Raw genomic sequence first — 20,006 nt, forward strand, 5'->3', positions numbered from 1 at the left:
CTTCGTTGGAAAAATGTAGTAACTCTTGTAACATCTCGAGCGGATTTAGAAGCCTCACAGTAGAAAGGACCGAAACCATCTCTATCCCATCCATCTCCTGTAGGGAATGTGACCAGTCTGATGAATACACTGCTAGCTCCTGAATGAATCACATCGTCTGGTGGTGATCTGTTTGTTGTTATGGGTGCCGATCGACCAAATGATAGTGTAGCGTCTGTATCTGGTACACTGGGGTAACATTGATACCGCGAAGTACTAGACGAACCTACCTTGGTGTATCCTATGGTCAGCACTGTGATATGAACAACCTCACCTGCAATACCAATAGTGAAGTAATTTCTTTTTACTGTATAAGCCTATACTAATTTTCTTTTTCATATGAATTTTGGACTTGGAACCATATGTACTACACCACAATATGACACTTAATTAATAACACAACTTTAGAATGATCAAAATCTGAATCAATCGATGGGCCGATTGAGAAGTATGGCCTGTGAGGTTAAGCCCCTTTTGGAAAACTAAAGTTTCAATAACGAACTGGAATAACAATATTTCAATTTTTCATATTTGTACATATCCACCACACAAATTTAAGTGCTCCATGCGCTCGTGAATACCCAAGCTAGGCTATCGATTTCGGTGCTTACAGTATTCAGGAAATTCGTTTCTACTAATACCCATTTAACTCTTGGGAGAAGAGTGAACATTTTATATCATACAAAGTTTGATTATTTTGTCCAACTTTTCAACTATTCTATTCTATTTATTTTCACTGCAAATTTTTATTTGATATTCGTGCAAGCATCGTTGAGCTCTCCCGCGAACAAAAGTTGCCATATGCGCACATGTTCATATGCCTGTACAGGGGCGGCGGAGCGATTTCCAAACTGGGGGAGGGGGGGGGGGTACAAAAAAAAAAAGGCACCTAAACAGGGAAATCACAAAGCTAAAATATACAATTTTGTATAAGTTGGTATACATCCTTTGGGGAAAATTGCTCTCAGTCGCTTTAAATTAGGGGCAAGTTTAATGATGAGAGGAAAAGGGGAAACTTATCGAAAGGGATAAGACACTATTTAGAAAAGAAAAGGAGCACGTGTCAAAATACAATCGGTTATTATCAGAGGTGACAATGGGGCACTTCTAACTCCTGAAAGAGGCACTCACCAGGGATGAAAAAAGGTACCTCTGATAATGGGAAATGGTAATGGGAAATGCGCATTTGTCGACGGAAAAAGTGCACACATCAGGCTTTGATATAGGCATTTATAAGAAGCAAAAAGGGGCATTTATGAAAAGGGGATAGGTCCCTTATTAGAAAGAAGAAGGGGTACTTATCTTAAATACAAAAATGTTCATTAGTTGAAAGAAAAAGGGCATTTATCGGAGGAGTGCAAGGGAGCTTTTATGAGAAAGGGTGAGTGGCTCTTATCAAAAAGAAAAATAAAAAGGCCTGAATGTTTTGTAGGCCACGCATAACTTTGAACTTATAGGGTCACAATAGTACGAGCCTTTAAATGTTTAACTTTTTACCCAGAAATGAGTGGGGTTTGCATTAAAGAGCTATCATCTTTCTCACTGTCCGGGAAAGAACGATATAGTAATATGATTCTAACAATCAAAATCATATATTATCAGACAGACAGGAAATTCGAATGAGGTTAGCAACTAAAGATCATGAAGATCTTTTGCATTTTGCATATTTGAATACTACAGTCAGGCGCGGATCCAGGGGGGGGGGGCAGCGGGCCCTGCCCGCCCCCCCCCCCCCCCCCCCGCGAAAAAAAGAAGAGAGAGAAAGAGAGGAGGGAAAGGGAAGGAAGGGAGAAAGGGAAAGAAAGAAGAGGAAGAAAATAAGAAAAAGGGGGAAAAGAAGGAGATCGGGAGGGGGGACCGAAGGGCCTTGCCTCCCAGCTGTTACCTATACCCCCCAAGAAAGAGGAGATAAACGGAAGGAAAACAGAGGAAGAAGAAAAGAAAAGAAGGGGGATATCGGTTGTAATTTTCTCGCCAACAAGTTGCCCTTGCCCCCCCCCCCCCCCCCCCCCTACCCAAAGGGGGAGAGAAGGAAAGGGAAAGAGGAGAGATAAAAGGGAACAAAAAACAGCAAGAAGAAAAGAAGGGGGAACAGTTGCGATTAATCCCGCCAAAAAAACGTGTGGATCGGAGGGGGGGGGGACCGAAAGGCCCTTGCCTCCCCTCCCCCATCAAACCTAAAACAGAGAGAAGGAAGGAAAGGGAAATGAAAAGAGGAGAGAAAGGGAAAGGGTTAGTGCAGTAGAAGGAATATAGTAAGTAACATTTTATACAAACATTAAGCAATTTTTTCATCAACCTTCAACAATGTTACCAAGTCACTTTAAGGTAGGGGGGATCAGTTGCGATTTTTCCGCCAACAAGGTGGAGATCGGGGGGGGGGGGCACTGGCGTACTGGTGGGGGGGGGGGGGGGGGGGGGGCTTAAGGGAGACAGATGCCCCCAAATATAATTTAAACGTGGCTTATTTCTAATTCGATACCGGTGATTTACAAATGTTGCTGAAAAGACATAATTTCCGAAATGTTTCCTCAGTCTTTAGTAAATTATACTTTTTATACGCTTGTTTGAAAAAGGCAAATTCCTAAAGAAAAAAAGAGAGAATAGTAGCCTGCCTTTCTCACAAAATAATGAGGTGTCAAAATTTGCTCATCTAACAATGAATAAATGCATAAAACCCCTGAGCTTCCGGGGGCTCTGCCCACTGGATTTCACCTAGGGCCCTAAGGCGGGCACCTGGATGCTCATCTGACGGTAATTCAATGCTTAAAACCCCTGAGCTTCTGGGTTCTCCGCCCTCTGGACCTCACGCCACTTAGTGTCCTGTCAGTGTCGCAAATAAGGTATCAAAATATGTGGCCGTAATTTATTGCCCAAAACCCCTAAGCTTCCTGGGGCTCCGACCCCTTGAACCCCACGCCAATTTGTGACCTGCCAGTGTCACAAATAAGCCATAAATATATGCTCATCTAACCGTAATTTATTGCCCCAAACCCCTGAGATTCAGGGGGCTCCGCCCCCTGGACCCCACGCCAATTCGTGACCTGCCAGTGTCACAAATAAGGTATCAACATATGCTCACCTGAACGTAAGTAAATGCCTGTACCCCCTGAACTTCTGGGGGCTTCACCCTTTGATCCCCGGCAGGGCTTCGCCCCTAGACCCCACGTCAATTAGTGACCTGCCAGTGTCACAAATAAGGTATCAAAATATGTTCATGTGGTCGTAATTTATTGCCTAAAACCCCTAAGCTTCCGGGGGCTCCGACCCCTTGAACCCCACGCCAATTCATGACCTGCTAGTGTCACAAATAAGGTATAAAAATATGCTCATCTGACCGTAATTTATTGCCCCAAACCCCTGAGCTTCAGGGGGCTCCGCCCCCTGGACCCCACGCCAATTCGTGACCTGCCAGTGTCACAAATAAGGTATCAACATAATGCTCACCTGAACGTAAGTAAATGCCTGTACCCCCTGAACTTCTGGGGGCTCCACCCTTTGATCCCCGCGGGGCTTCGCCCCTAGACTCCACGCCAATTTACGCTACGCTCTACCTGATCGTAAATACCACCCCACCCCACCCCATTCCTAACCCCACCCCTACCCCCACCCCACCCCACCCCACCTACTTAAAGAAACGTTTAGCGGGGCCTGCACGTGAGAATGGGATGATGCGGATTTTTGTTTTGTTTACCCCCCCCCCCCCCCAACAACAAACAATTTGCCCCCCCCCCCCCCCCAAGATATGCTGGATCCGCGCCTTTACTACAGAACAAAAGTTAAATTGTTATTTTGACTTCTATATTTGCTGATTTCATGACATTTTTGTAGGGGCTACTGGTCTACCAATTTAGTTTAGTGTAGTGCTTCCCCTACCCGTTTTGATCGCCAAACCTACATCAGTAGTACATCTTATGGGATATCAAAAAAACATCTCTACCTAATCGTAATACAACGGTCAAAACCATCTGTGATAGTCGCGGATATTATTATTTGCAAAGTTATATCATGCGTCTGGTTTGTAGATGTTGATATAAAATGCGATCATCTAAGGTAGGTCTAAACATGTCCATGAACACCCTGATAACAAATATAAGAATGGGGACAACCCCGAATCAACTACGCTGGAAGCAAGCAAACAGACACCTCACATTTAACAAGCCTTTCTCTCGTCATCAAGATACTTCTGAAAAGGAAATTAACTGCGCATAAGCTGAAAAGGACTGAAATTTTGTTCCTTCAAGCATGACACATTGTTTTCTTTCTATGACAATAGTAAGCATACTGTAAGCCCCCCTAAACACAATTGACGTATATCACAACCTTGAAGCACGCTCGCTGAGGGCAAAGTACGACGACATTTTTTCATATCATAATAGAAGTATTTTCATTGCATTTATCGTTCCAATTCTTTTCAACAAAACCAGGGTCATTGTGCATAAATATGTACACCCTACATATCAGTAGAACGGCGTTATTATATGCACATATCGGCGTTCTTATGAATCATCATCAATACAATTATTCCCAGACTAACATGTAGTATGATATACATGATATAGTCACTATAGTACGTTTCGATTTTTTGAACAAAAAGATTTCTTCTCAGCTCATATTGTATCCCGAGTACTTGAGTTTGAGAATATGAACAACAGATAATAGTCGCACGCAAATTTAAATGAGATAATACGGAACTAGGTTTTAGCAACCCTACATATATCTTTTCTCAATGGTTCATTTTGAGCGATTTTTTTTTTTTCATTCAATTTTTTTTTTTTTTTAATTATTATTTTTTATTTTTTTAATTTTTTTTGGGGGGGAGCAGCAATCCAAACTTCCAAACATACCATTTTATGCATTTGCAAGGATCAAAATGCGTCCTGTTGCCATTTTTGTCTTTTCAGTACGCAATTAGGTATTTATTAAACTTGCCATTTTTATTTTTCCATGTCAAAATGCTGTTCATTCAAATCAGGTTCTGAGCATTCTTAAACTCATTTTAAAGCCCGTCTGTACTAGTTTACAGGAGGGATTAGACCACCCTGCAAGGTCACTGGACAGGTGGTTATCTCGTCAAATCAGCTCTCAGTTAATATAAGATGAAGAGGATCATGGGGGACCAATGGTCACCGATTAGGCATTGTTTGCTACATAAAGGGCGCAAGTAGCTATAAGTAGTACAATGGAGATTTAAAAGGTGCTGTATTTCAAAGCCAAAAATACTTTGTGTTGGTCTTGATATTCATTGTACATGAAACTAGTCTTTTACCATATTAAAGTGTTTTATAGACTTTGTTTGTTTAAATGTTTGACAATCCCAATGATTTTTTTTGTATGGAAAAAAAAAAAAAAAAAAAAAAAAAATCCGCACGCCCGCCCCTACTCCATAAAAGCAATCGAGGACAACCAAACAATTTTTTTTTGGCCTTAGTCAAAACATATTCTTTCACATGATTGGTGATACGAGCTTCTATTTTAGTTTTTGAGAGTGGGGGGGGGGGATCCAAAACTGGTCTGTACCTTTAACTAAAATAATTGTAAACAAAAATATTCTGCTTTAAAAAAAAAGGTACGGTATTACATATAAATCGGGCGCTTTTGATAGTTCTAATTCAACATTTCGAGGCCAAAATTCAAAGTTTCAGCAAAATGAACAGCGCTAGTTTTTAAAGCGTCAAAATCTGAACCTTTATGCATGTGGGCATTTTACACATTCCCTACATGAGATGGATGGGATAGAGATAGGTTTCGGTCCTTTCTACTGTGAGGCTTCTAAATCTGATCGAGATGTTACAAGGATTACTACTTTTGCACATATCATCTGTTGGGGATAAGTTGTAATATTAGAATTACTATTTTTGAATTAACTATCTTATGACCAAAAGCATATTAATTTTCTTTACATGCTATAAGGATAAACAAAAGTGGGAGTCTTGTGGAAAATAAAAATTCAGACCAGCCTTTTTCTCGATTCAAGACACATACGATTCAATGGCCATGGCGAAGGGTCGATACGTTGGTCCATCCTAATAATGTGACTAGTGGTATAGTGCAGCGTGTGTAGCACTACAGAATTCTTACTTTGCACATTAAAGCTCAGAAGTTTAATTTTAACAACTCGGAGGTGTTATGGGCGCAGGTCCATAGACAACAACTAGCTGGGTAATCCAACACCAACGAAATTTGAAGTCAAAACGCATTTTCTAACCTTGTAATTCTTTTTTTGGTCTATACATAAGTTCGTATGGGATGACAGACTATCTGTTTCAGATGTTGCATTATGTCATGTGCGAATTTAAGTTTTCACGATATCTATTGAACAAAGATACTTTTGTATATAATTTCCATATGTTTACTGGGTATATAAGATAAAGCCAGATAAACATTAAAATGAGATATGTATGTAATTACCATCGATGAAAAACTCATACTAGCGACTTTTAGATTTGCACAACAACAACGAGGATTGCTACGATCGACGTCCTTTGAATGCACTGCTTTGAATGGACGTCACACGTATCAGTCCACGCAAATCTAAAAGTCCCTAATATTAAGTACATGCATGTAACTAATGTTTGATACAATTTCAGGTTCCAAATTCTTTAATATGAGGGTTAATTTACTCAATTGAATTAGCAGGGTAAGGACTGGGATGACAGACTTCAAAGCCACAGGGCTACCCATGGAAGATGTTCTTCTGTTCTATGTACATGAGAGTCTAGTTGAACAGTCTAGTTCATCAAATGAACAAGCAAGTCAACTCATATCCTGCCATGAGACTGCTAGCGCGCTATTGTTATAGTGCTCTGTGCACGCGAGCGCGCTATCGATTGATTGCTACGTTCATGCTAGCGAGCCACCGCTACTCTGCTTTGTGCACGCTAGCAAGCATATGTAATAACAGTCATTGTTCATGCTCATTGCACCGTGCTGAGTGCTTTTGCAGCGCTATTGAAAGTACCATCGCGTGCATCAGTTTATCGGCTTTGGATTACGCGTCTTTGTATACAACAGTCAGATTGGATTTTCTCGAGTAATTTAGCGATTTGTTTTTTGTAAAGATTTAAATAACACGCACTTGAACCAACCCTAAATTTAACTTGGCACACAGGAGATTTGTGGCTGGCACAATAGAGATTAGCACTGATGATTCAGTAACCAATAAATATTTCAACTATTTCAACTATATATATATATATATGCGCGCATGACCATGATGACATTTCATAAACCATCAACTCAGTCGTGATCACCCCAGTACGCAAACAATTACACACTAATATGGATATGAATGCATGATAGCTACCTACCTTGTATCAATATCGGAAAACAGACGAAAAGCAACAGGGTTGATAAAAACAGTTTCAGAACTTTGAATGTTGCCATTTTCTCCAGTATTCTCCGCAACATCCACATCTCACACTCGAATTCCAACACGTATTCTCAATCAGCTAGCAATCCGTATACAGTAGACTCTCACCCGACATTCAGTGTGAATATCCACATACACCTTCCTATTCAGATGGTGTCTGTCTGTACCTGTTGTACCCGGAACTAATTTGTTGTTGTTGTTTTAGTTTTAAGGGCGTGTGTCATTCAATTATGAATATTTAAATCCATGATTATGTTAGTCTGTCATCAAGTCACTCACGATAAAACTGATGACGGGGGTAATCAAATCGTAAACGTCTTTGTTTGATCCTGGAGGTGAAATCAAATAATTAAAACACGCATTAAAGGTACTATGTCCCATTTGCAGGCCAAAAATTGAAAAATGTTAAATTCCAACAGCATTTGAAAGACAATACTAATTTAGAACTTCCCTAAAAAAGGGGGGCTTGAAAATGTCTTTAAGTGGGAAAATAACGATTATTAGTTGTCGAAGCGACTTAGGAACTATAGAGCCAGTAAGTAATAGATTTTTCAGACCATTGTACCGAATGGTCGAACGTTTTATGCTGCGTAAAGATTCAATCAGTTTAATTATGACCATTACAACAAGTGGGTTATTGATGTAGACAAATGCTCATGTACCCTTTAAAGCTCATGTTAAGTATGTTGTTACCAAAGAAGAAAAAAAGCCAGTCAGTCACTCAATAGTGTCTGACAGTGAAGTCAAGCAAACAAACGGGTTTCCTTGCATAATTTGAATATTATAGGACACTGCTAACGTTTAAATTTCACTGATAGGACATATAAGACATTTTCATAATTCTTGCAAAGTTCTACAGAATTTGATGTTGGTTGCAAAAGGGACATAGTATCTTTAAAGCTTGGTCAGAGAAAGAGGAAGGGTGGGAGGACCAAGCTTGAAGATATGGTTTTATCAGCCTTGCTTTATTCTCTTCATCTTTTAGTTTCTCGTATACTGAACGTTAGCGACTTTCCAAACCCCTTCAATGCAATTAGAATCTGATTATTCTGGCCCTGATTTTCACACGCTGCCATGTGTTTGTAGTGTGGTATCTAATGTGGTATCAGTAAAATCGCTTCGTTGCTTCCCTACTGCTATTAAATTTATTCCCCCTCATTGTTGAATAAAAATAACCCAAGCATGCCGTTGAAAATCAACCACTTTATAATTCTTTGAAAAGTCAATAGAATAAAATCTGCTTCCAAATCTCTCTTTGTTATCATTACAATCATGCTATGTACAATCATGCTCTTATGAATATGATTCGGTTTCAAGTTTCACTTTTACAGTGCATTTGATAACACAGAGAATCATGATTACCTTTAACATAATGGAAACTACTTTAACAAATTCAACCTATGACCTTGTACGTCATTAAATATGCGAATATGAAAACGAGATAAGGCTATTACGTAATGCGAACATGATTTATTTAGGTTGTACAATAGGGTAGGCCTATTTTTTTTTTCCACTGGTTAGATTTTTCGAAAATATTTGCGATCGTATTCTTTTAATCACATCATGATGTACATACGATTTGATAGTTCATTTGACTGACTGACGTACGAATGCGTCAGGGACCATGACATATTGCGTCCGTCAGGGAAACGCGTGGCTTGTGATGCGTCACCATGTGAGAGTGATACACAAAACGTAACTGAAAAACGGACAATGCAAACCTTTCTTTCGACATATTGACGTATAAACTGATTGCCTTTGCCAGCTTGAGTAGCGCAAGTAATGACGCAATCGAAAAGGAAAATCGATCTGAAAGGCATCACAGTTCGTTCATATCCCGCTTTCCTGTAATATTGCCCGAAAAGCCTAAACCTAAATAGGCTACATGTACCAACTTTCCAAAGTCAAAATTTGAAAGCGAGCAAAAAATAACTTTAAACAAAATTATGTTGAAATGCTAATTTCGTCATCTAGGTATAAATATAAGGGCATATATACGTATTACGTGGACATAAATCTTACTATATGAGACGAGTCTGACCCAATGAAACGGTCAGAGATTATCATCTCAATGGAGTAATTCACTAATAGACGTTATAATGTTAAGCACACCAGGTCCTATATAATATTCTCGTATTGGATCATAAATTGGGGGTTTTCCCAACATGACAACATTCATTGAATGTTACTACATTCTGACTATTGAACAAACTAAAGGCCTAACAGCATGATATCGGATCATGAGGAACGAGGCGAAGCGATGCTGTTAATTTTGGTTCTGACAACAAGTATTGAATGGAACTGTATCGTTCCACTATATAGTGACATACACTTGCAGAAATAATGTTCTATATAGGCATGCTTTTTGCTGAATTTTGGTGGAAAACTAGGAGAAAAAAAAATTCTATTCCAAAATAAAATATGAAGTACAGTGTGTATGGGTTATTTAATATCTGCAGAAAATTTGCACCATTATTGATCTAGGCCTCGTAATTGATTGGCGCTGTTATGCTGCTAGCCCATCAGGACACTAATTTTCATATTTTTCACCACCTTGGAGAATTTAGTCAATTTTTTGTGTGTTTGATCTGTTTTATCATCATCAGTTGTCAACCGTGAGTAACTTTGTTGTGTGATTTGCAATTCACTTTACTGTTTACAACCACGTTTTCATCATGCACCAGTCATCGTTTGAAAACAGATATACACAATTCATGTATAACGTACATGACTTACGGCGGATCGGACCACTCCTAGTACTTTGCTGTCTGTTGCTCATATCTTTTGTACTTTTAACAATGACTTCTTCACAACATAATAGGCTGTGCTACAGTCCCTGTGAACTGAGGACGTTACGTAATAACATGTCGAGAAGTTCGTCGAAAGTGCAGTTGCCCCCTGATGTGTTAACACACATTGACCTTTTGGGACTAGCACGGTGTCAAACTCGTCGAACGAGGGGTCGGAGAGCTGGCTCGCATATAAGGAGACATATTAATGTTGTTATATCGAATTCGCGGCAGAATCATGTACCAGCTACAACTAGAAAACCCTACGTTATCCAGTTGGCTCGCAGTGTTAAATGTAAAGAGCATTTTCCATCAATCCTTCTTACAAACATCAGATCGATGAACAATAAGTTGGATGAACTTTATGCAACTGTTCAGGTTCGTCGATGTGACCTTGTAGCTGTAACTGAAACGTGGTTTTCGGAATCAAATCCTGCTGATGCTAACGAGATGAATGGATTCACTCTCTTTCACAAAGATAGACTTAACAAACGTGGTGGAGGTGTAGCCCTTTATGCCAGGGATGACCTTCGTGCAACGTTGTTCGGCGTAGAGTCTACACCTAGTCATCTTGAGATCATCTGGGTTAGGACCAATCTGAGCAATTATGTCCGGAACTCGGTAAATCTTTTTATCTGTGTTGTGTATTCACCACCAGGTACACCACTAAAGGAAGAGATTACCGAGCATATCATATATATGAGTGACCACATACGCAACTCTTTCTTGGATGCTGCCATTATCATACTTGGAGATTTCAATGATCTTGCCACGGAACCGTTTGTGAGACATCTCAATGTCGAACAACTGGTCAAACTACCAACTAGAGAGAACCGAATACTTGACATGATATTCACTGACTGTGGAGATTTCTACAAAAAGCCTCTAATAACAGCACCTATTGGAAGTTCTGATCATTCCACAGTTCTGATGATCCCGAGGACCTCCTGCCCTATACCTACGACAAGGTGTAGTTATCGACCTATGCGTGATTCCTGTGTACGATCCTTTGGTCGCTGGATCACCTCGTATGACTTTCGTTACTTGGATGGCATGGAGTCTCCGGACGATATGGTACAATCTATCCAGAGTGTACTAGGGCAAGCTTATCGGCAACATTTTCCGCTGGTTGTTCGTCGCCGTTCACCTAATGACAAGCCCTGGATCACGGACAGGTTGAAATCCCTCATCCGTAAGAGACAACGTGCGTTTGAGTTAGCTGACAGAACAACCTTCATGAAACTTCGGAACCAGATTCAGCGCAAGATAAAGCAGCGGAAGTCGGTTTTCTACCAGAAGAAGATTGCAGCCATGAAAAAATCAAGCCCTGGCAAATGGCACCGACAACTCCGCTCCCTCGCTGGCCTGAATAAACGGTCTTCCTTCAATTTTCCGAACGACTTTGGCACAAGCCCTTCTGAGCAGGCAAAACACATCAATGACTTCTTTGCGAATATTTGCCGTGAATTGCCTGCCTTGGATATTTCGTCTTGTCCAGCCTTTCTACCTGCCAGAAGGCCACCTCCTAGAATTCAGAGATTCAAGATCTTTGAGATGCTGAAAAAACTGAATCCCTCTAAGGCTGTCCACCCTGAGGACATCCCTATACAACTGATAAGAGAATTTGCCTTCGAACTTTCCGCTCCTTTGTCAGTCATCTTTAATGTCGTTCTAGATCGAGGTTCCTTTCCGCCTCGTTGGAAGCGCTCTGTCATAACACCGATACCAAAGTCCTATCCAGTGACCTGCTGTTCTGACTTGAGACCTATTTCAATTACACCAATACTGGCGCGTGTGTTTGAAGGTTTTCTTTCGCTGTTCCTAATTAGAGACTTAACACCTCACCTGGATCCGCGTCAGTTCGGCAACATAAGGGGAAGTTCAACCACTCACTACTTGGTGAGCCTCATGGATACCATCCTCCGTGGCTTGGACAAGCCTAGGAAATTTGCTACACTCTGCACGATAGATTTTTCAAAGGCCTTTGACCGCGTCAATCATAATGTTGTGATACACAAACTCATCAAGTATGGTATTGATGAAGCAATCTTATCAACTGTAATTAGCTTCTTGAGTGATCGAACCCAGGCAGTCAGAATCGGTCCATGTATCTCCGAAGAATTATCGCTGACCTGCGGAGTGCCTCAAGGGACCAAGCTGGGTCCTTTGATATTTCTAACGCTGGTAAACGACGCTCTGATGGATTTCGATCAACGGTGGAAATATGTGGACGATTTGAGCATTCTTGAGGTCCGCTCCACTTCTGGCGTCTCGACGTTAGCGGATCATCTCGACAAGCTGACATGTTGGAGTAAGGAAAATGACATGAAATTCAACGTTCAGAAAAGTAAGACCATGTCAATTGACTTCTCCAAAAACAGAGCGAATCCTCCGAGCTTACATCTGAATAATCAACCGATGGAGGACACGAATTGCCTGAAGCTGCTTGGCGTTCTTATACAGGCGAATCTCAAATGGGATAGCCATATCTCCGACGTGGTTTCAAGAGCTGGAAGGAGAATATTCATGATTTGTCGTCTGCGGAAAGCGTCAGTCCCGATGCACGACCTAGTGAATATATATTCCACATATATTCGTCCGTTATTAGAATACGCATCTCCATTGTGGTCTACAAGCATAACAACAAATCAAATCAATGATATTGAGAGGATCCAAAAGCGTATATGTCGCATCATCCTGAGGGATCAGTACATCTCCTATGAACACGCTTTGGAAACACTTGGCATCAATCGTATGTCCGAGCGACATGAGCAGTTGCTGCTCTCCTTTGCCAAGAGCCTGTTGGCTTCTTCCAGGCATCGAGACTTCCTTCCGCCCCTACGCAGCGAAATATCCTCCCGGCGTCTACGTTACTCGCACCACTTGGATACCCCCATGTGTAGGACTGCTCGGTACCGCTCGTCAACAATGCCCTCTGCAATAAGACTGCTTAACGAGAATCTATAAATCGTTTCATTATTTTATTAATTCATTAGTGTTCCGTTTTTTTTTAAAACTTCAATTGTATGCCCTTGCTAAATATTAATGTTGTGCTTTTTATCTATAATATAATGTGCAATATCTTATACGAAATTATGTAATATTGTTATTCAAATATCAATTTTTTCTTGTTTCAGATGAATGATGTCATTACAATTAACAATAGCAATTGTTAAATACACTCTGTACTATATTTTTTTTAGACAAATAACTTTCTTATTCTCATGCATATTAATAGATATTTGGTTTTAAACAAACCGGTATAATAACACGTTTGCAATATACACTTTTATCCAATTTACTCTCAGACTGCCTAAAACTGTAAACATATTTTAATCCGTTGTTTCATTAGGCCTTTAGTGTTCCCTTCTTTTATATATTCTTTTTAATACAAATTCATGCCCTTGCCAATTATTTGACTTGGGTCTTTTTTTCCAAAGTAATGTGCAATATCTAATTCGAAATTACACTATATTGTGATATTGTTATGTAAATACTCATTTTAATTTTATTTGAACAACTTTCTCGATCTAGATGAATGTTGTCATTACATTTATATTAAAGGGGAAAACGGAATAGAGACTGTCATTTTGACTTTTACGGTTTAATTTCATCCCATCCAATAGGTTTTTTTTTAATGCTTAATTTCATTTTTTGTAATAGAAATGTTTGTTTAGCAATTGTTAAATACTTTCTCAACTCTTTCGGTCAAACAACTTCCTTTTTTCTTCTCCATTCTCTCCTCCCCACCGTCTTGGTTCTTCAACATGAAAGTATATTATTACATTACTCTATAACTTTGTTTTGCGATTTCGATTTCATCTAACAATGACTTACAATATGTATGTTTTGTATATGTTTATATCTCTCTATATTTTTTAACTTGTTTGTAAATTGAACATTTTCAGCCTGCGAGCTGCTTGTTTGATGTGATTTCTCAATAAACCAAACCAATTCAATTCAAAAAAAAAAGTGTAAACCTCTTTATATAGAACAAAATAATATCACAACGGTTTAGAAAACCCGAAGAAGTGTCGATGTGATTGTGGCTTCACGAAAATGGACGATAAGGATTAAGTCTGCTGACTGCTGTAGACACGTTATCTTCCAATCAATCAAATTATGAGAGTCAAGTATAATGCTTTTATTATCTCATGCAACAATATTGTCGCGTTGAGAGAATTCAACGTATACCAACATAGGAAAGAAGAGAGGAAAAATCGCAAAACTCGGACCGGATTTCCTCATTAGTCATTAGGGTAAATACACCTCGCAAATTGAAAGCAAACATCCTGCGTGTGAGTATACATGTGAGTATACAGAGAGAGGAAAATAAAACCTAAGGGAAAAAGAAAAGGACAGACGAAAGATGGAAGTGAAGACGAAGAGAGAGAGAGAGAGAGAGAGAGATAGATAGAGAGAGAGAGAGAGAGAGAGAGAGAGAGAGAGAAAAGAGAGAGAGAGAGAGAGAGAGAGAGAGAAATAGAGATATTTTTTTCTATTTTCCTCTTTCGAGGGACTTTATTTGTTCATATCATAAAGTACACTCTAAAAATAGAGTGCAAAATGTTGCTGTGCAAAATCGCTGTTTAAAAAAAGTTGGGTAAAGGATTACCCAACCTTGTGCCAAACACCAAGTCCCTTCGAAATTTCATTACACTTGCCATAGTGTCATATCAAAATTCGACAGTGCGCATTTCCGGGGTAAGAAAGTAACGATGCAGATTAATATTTGAACCACGCGTTGGGTAAACAAAAGTTTTGACACCTAAACGTTGGTATTTTGACACAACTGATGTTAAAAAACTATGATTAAAACGCTAGCGTGGTCGGTCACCGTTTCGAATCAGCTGTTCATCGATTACTTAATCGCGTTCAAGATTGACAGAAGATGAACGACTTTGTTCGAAATAGACTACGATCATGCACTTGTGTCTTTCCGCAGCATTTATTTGCATGAATGCATGTAAATCTTCTCAATATGGACATGAAATTCCACATAATTCTGGACAACACATTATTCGTATGGAGAATGTCATCCGTGATGCAGTCACCTACTGCGAGCACGCCAAGCGAAAGACTGTCTAGCCAAGAGAGAGAGAGGTCTGCTACTTATACACTACACTACAAAACATGTACCTTTCCAGCCAACTCCTCGGACAATTTTATTTTTTACCCAAATCTGTGTAGAAATAAAAAAATTCATACAATAAGGTTAGGTTAAAATTTTACCCAACTCTTGGGTAAAAAATTCACACAACAATAAAGTAAACAAGTACCCAGGATGGGTTGGGTAAGAGTTAACCAATGTTGTGTCAAAAAGGGAACATGGTTGTCGTTGGGTAAAATTTTACCTTTTACATTGGGCCAAATATATCGCACATCAGTTGGGTAAAATATTAAACATTTGCTGGGAAAATTTTTACCCAACCACCCCTGTGTCAAATTGACCCAACAAACATGCATGTTCCCTTTTTACCCTCATAAAGTGTAAAATTTTACCCAATATTGGGTATCTTTTTTTTTTAGAGTGTAACAGCTATTTGCAACAGTGTTTATATACATAATTCATGCAATCCTAACATATTATACATTTTATAGTACAAAACATGAAACTAATGTGACATAATCACTAACTGAAATAATGAAATGTTCTAGTTACTTCGTTTGCATCAAATTTCTTTTGATTACATTTCATATCGAGAGAGGTGCGAATTTATACCTTTAGGTTTATGGAGTGGCTTTTTTTTTTTATCAAATACAGCATGTATCCTGCGCTTTTCACTTCCAACAAATTATCTAATTTTTTTTCTATAAATAATAAACTGAGCAAATTTAAAACAAGATTTACCAGATTCATTTCTATTCTCTCTATTACATGACCTATTAAACGTTTTTTTTTTTGTTCAAAAAGATATTAAAATTAAACAAAGTATTGAATAAGTTGGATACAATCTTCCAAACAAATTGTAACTTTCTTACAAACTAGAAAAAAGTAGTTTTATCTGGGATCTTACAAATATCACATAGATTATTATTTTTAATCTTCCATTTACACAAATTGTATTTAGTGATTAATATTCTTTGAATGAATTTAAAATTGAACTTCTTAATCCTGTTGTCATTTATAAAGTAAAATTTACAATAAATCACCGTCTTCCGGTTAAACTCTTTAGGTAAATCACAATAAGCGAAACCAAAAATAAATGCACAGCAGATCCTGTTTATTTTTGTCTAACATCTAATCATAACGCTACATCAATGGAGTCACCTGTTACCATATCTATTGTACTGGATTCCAATGAGGACGGTGAACTATTTACATATTTTTTCTTATTACGTAACTTCTGCAACCAAGAAATCGGAAATTCACTTTTTAACTTTGCCAATTAAAAGGCGGAAAGAAATTTCATTTTCTTGAAAATTAATATAAATGGAATCAACTTCTTTCCAATTACTCTTTACTAAGACTTGTTTCACTTTGAGAATATTATTTCTTATCCAGTTTGGAAAATGCAATAACTCATTCCCGATTTTAAAATTGCATCATTAATGCTATTATACAAAATCATTTCATTTTCAATATCTGTTACTTTAAACATATCGATATATTTTAATTCAGCCCAGGAACAAAACATGTCGACATAAAAGTTCGGCAACTGTTTTTTTTACAAATACGATACAAATCGCTCTTTTTTGCAATTAAAATGCAAACAAAGAGGCAAATTCCCAATTTTCTGGATCCAATATTTAAACGAAATTTTCCAAGCTCTTTGTTCACCTAAAATACTTATACATCCATCATAGACGGAGTGACCGACATGAGATACAGATATAAAAGAGAGTGAGATGGGGAGAGAGAGAGAGAAAGAGAGAGAAAGAGAGAGAGAGAGAGAGAGAGAGAGAGAGAGAAGAGAGAAAAAGAGAGAGAGAAGAGAGAGAGAGAGAGAGAGAAAGAGAGAGAGAAAGAGAGAGAGAGAGAGAGAGATAGAAAAAGAGGGGAGAGAGAGAAAGAAAGAGAGAGAGAGGTAGATAAAGAGAGATAAAGTGAGAGTGTGCGAAAGGTAGAGAGAGAGAGAGAGAGAGGGGGGGGAGGAAAGTAAATTTAACGACTTCGAATTTCAAATTTTGTGATCATGTCACGTCCGGAAAGCAGCAACCGGAAGTTCCTAGGGGTATTATTATGATTATTATTTCGTACATCAACCAGCTATTTCAAATTGACGATTGTTTTCAAATGACACCACGTGTGGAATGTCTATATCAGTGAAGGAATATGAGGGTCCTGCTACAAGACACTCATTCGGAATATGCTAAATATTCTGAATTGGACCACATGGTCACAGATCAGACAGAGTGTTTGAGACTCCAGAGATCCATGCTTGCTGGAAAGCGACCTGCCCCTGATCATAGGCGGTTCAGCTGAACCTAGGGCTGCCTGGGAAGATTGCTGCCAGGCGGGTATGAGGACGATACTTGAATAAATGGTGTGAATCTTGCTCCATTCTCTTCATCTTTTATTTCCTCACGTTATACATAATATATAGCCCTTTCAAGCCCTTTCACTGCAATTGGAATCTGATAACTCTGGCCCTGATTTTCACACGCTGCTTTGGTTTCGTTATTTGGTATCATTACAATCGCTTTATGGATTCCCTATTGATATTAAGTTCAAGTGGTTATTATTTAAGTCTGAATGTGATTTTTTCATTGTAGTTCCTCTTTCTTAAATGCAATTTACATCATTTAGAAGGTTGGGTTCAATTCAATTAGTACCTAAGCTTGCCATTGAAAATAAATCGCTTTATTATGCTTTGTCAACAAATGAAAATCTGCTTCCAATTCTTTCTTTGTTATCATCACAGTGAGTCCTGCCATTAAGACCTATATTCAGGTTCAAATTGTGTCCATACAGCGCATTTGATAAGACAAAGAATCATGGCTACTTTTAACACCCGGGGGGGGGGGGTGTCAGGGTGCGTTTAATCGACTCTTTTTCACCCTAGAATCACGATACTTAAAGACGTTTAGTTAAAAACACGTTCCGTTCAAGCGATTTTTTTTGTCGGTGGTAAAATTAAACGTGTTTAAAAACACATACATGAAACGCTGAAAAAGATGCGTTTTGTATCATGATTCTGCAGAATCACGGTCGCTAAAATTCGATTAAACGAACGGAGTTCTCAATCATGATTCTATGGCGTCATTTTCGTGGCCTGTTCCAGTTTGGGCAAAAACCGCGCGCCTGCTTTTCGTGCAATTTGCGTTCACTATACCATGCTCTTTATCGTGGCCTGTTCCGTTTAATAAGTTATTCCTTGTTTTCCTTCTACCATTTTCTCTTTCTGTCTTTTCTTATGTTATTCTTTGTTTCTTCCTTCTATTCTTATGTTATTCTTTGTTTTTTCCTTCTATCACATTTTCTTATGTTATTCTTTGTTTCTTCCTTCTATTCTTATATTATTTTTTGTTTTTTTTCCTTCTATCACCTTTTCGTATGTAATTCTTTGTTTTATTTAATCATTATATCGCTTTCTCTTTTGTCTCTCCTTATATTATTCTTTGTTTCTTCTTTCTATCACTTTCTCTTATGTTATTCTTTGTTTAAATCATGTAGAAATACTGTAAACATGCGTGACCACAGGTTTTCCAAACACCCCCTAAAGGAAGATTTTTTTTTCTGAAGCCAAACTACACCCTAAATTAGGATTTCGGGTGTTTTTTTATCCAGAAGTCACACCCTAAACGGGTATTTCAAAAAAGTGTATTACTTAACAAGTATTGTAAAATATTGTAACCCCTTGAGCATTTTGAAGTGCGATAGGAGTACCTTTTTAAGTTGTCGAAATGTTGTATCCATTATTCTTATCTGTCGATTTTGTTCATTTAGAACATACTCATAAGCTACTCATGAGGGACCTTAAAGATGAAGTTGAGTTCTGGTCATGCGATTCCATTGTGAAAGAAACGGTGTGGAATCCACCAGAAAAGGGTTGATCATCTAGCATATAAAAATTTGTGTGTATTGCAAGGTTCTGAAATCATAAAAATGATAGAAATTTGGCCAAGTCTTGGTAAAGTTACAAACACTGTACACAGAAAGATGTATATGGGACTACATGAACACGTGGCGTAAAAATCCTACCCTGGATTGTTAAGATGTTACATGACATATTTAGAATATGAAGGCATTTGAAGAGCCATGCTTTTCAGGGAACGTGTCTTATTTGATGTTCTTCCACACTTGCATAATAAGATTAAGAATGATTAACGCTCACAAATTATTTTTCACCTCTTCCCAGAACTCAACCTTCTCTTTAAATCCATAAGCCTTGCTTTCAAACAAGGTCACCTCATCTTTCTATTGTAACGACATATTATGTTAACTTGTTATATTTATGTCATATTTGTATTGTGTGTTATGAAAGAAAGATAACTAAAATATAACTGTGACATAAATCAAATTGCGCTTCTGATGTAAATTCACAATGTAAACAATTATTTCAATATACAAGCAATAACATTAACCTGTACAGTACCAAATAGGCTTAATGCACATCCATCATAAAAGTCCTTTCTTTGACAAAATGAATTACATTTTAAAATTTGATCTAGTTTATATAAAGTACATGTAGTGTTTACAAAAAGTACGCAATGTAGACCTACAGTGAACAGTTCCTATAGGCTATTCTACTATGCAAAACAAAATATAAGGTACCAGCTATATGCGTGAGACTTGGTAGGTCTGGGTAGGTATCGTTGGCATCCATCTTGATCTACTAAAGATCTAAAGATCGTTCCAGACA

Source organism: Strongylocentrotus purpuratus, unplaced genomic scaffold, assembly GCF_000002235.5.
Source record: "Strongylocentrotus purpuratus isolate Spur 01 unplaced genomic scaffold, Spur_5.0 spur5_contig_840, whole genome shotgun sequence".
NCBI classification, from domain to species: domain Eukaryota; kingdom Metazoa; phylum Echinodermata; class Echinoidea; order Camarodonta; family Strongylocentrotidae; genus Strongylocentrotus; species Strongylocentrotus purpuratus.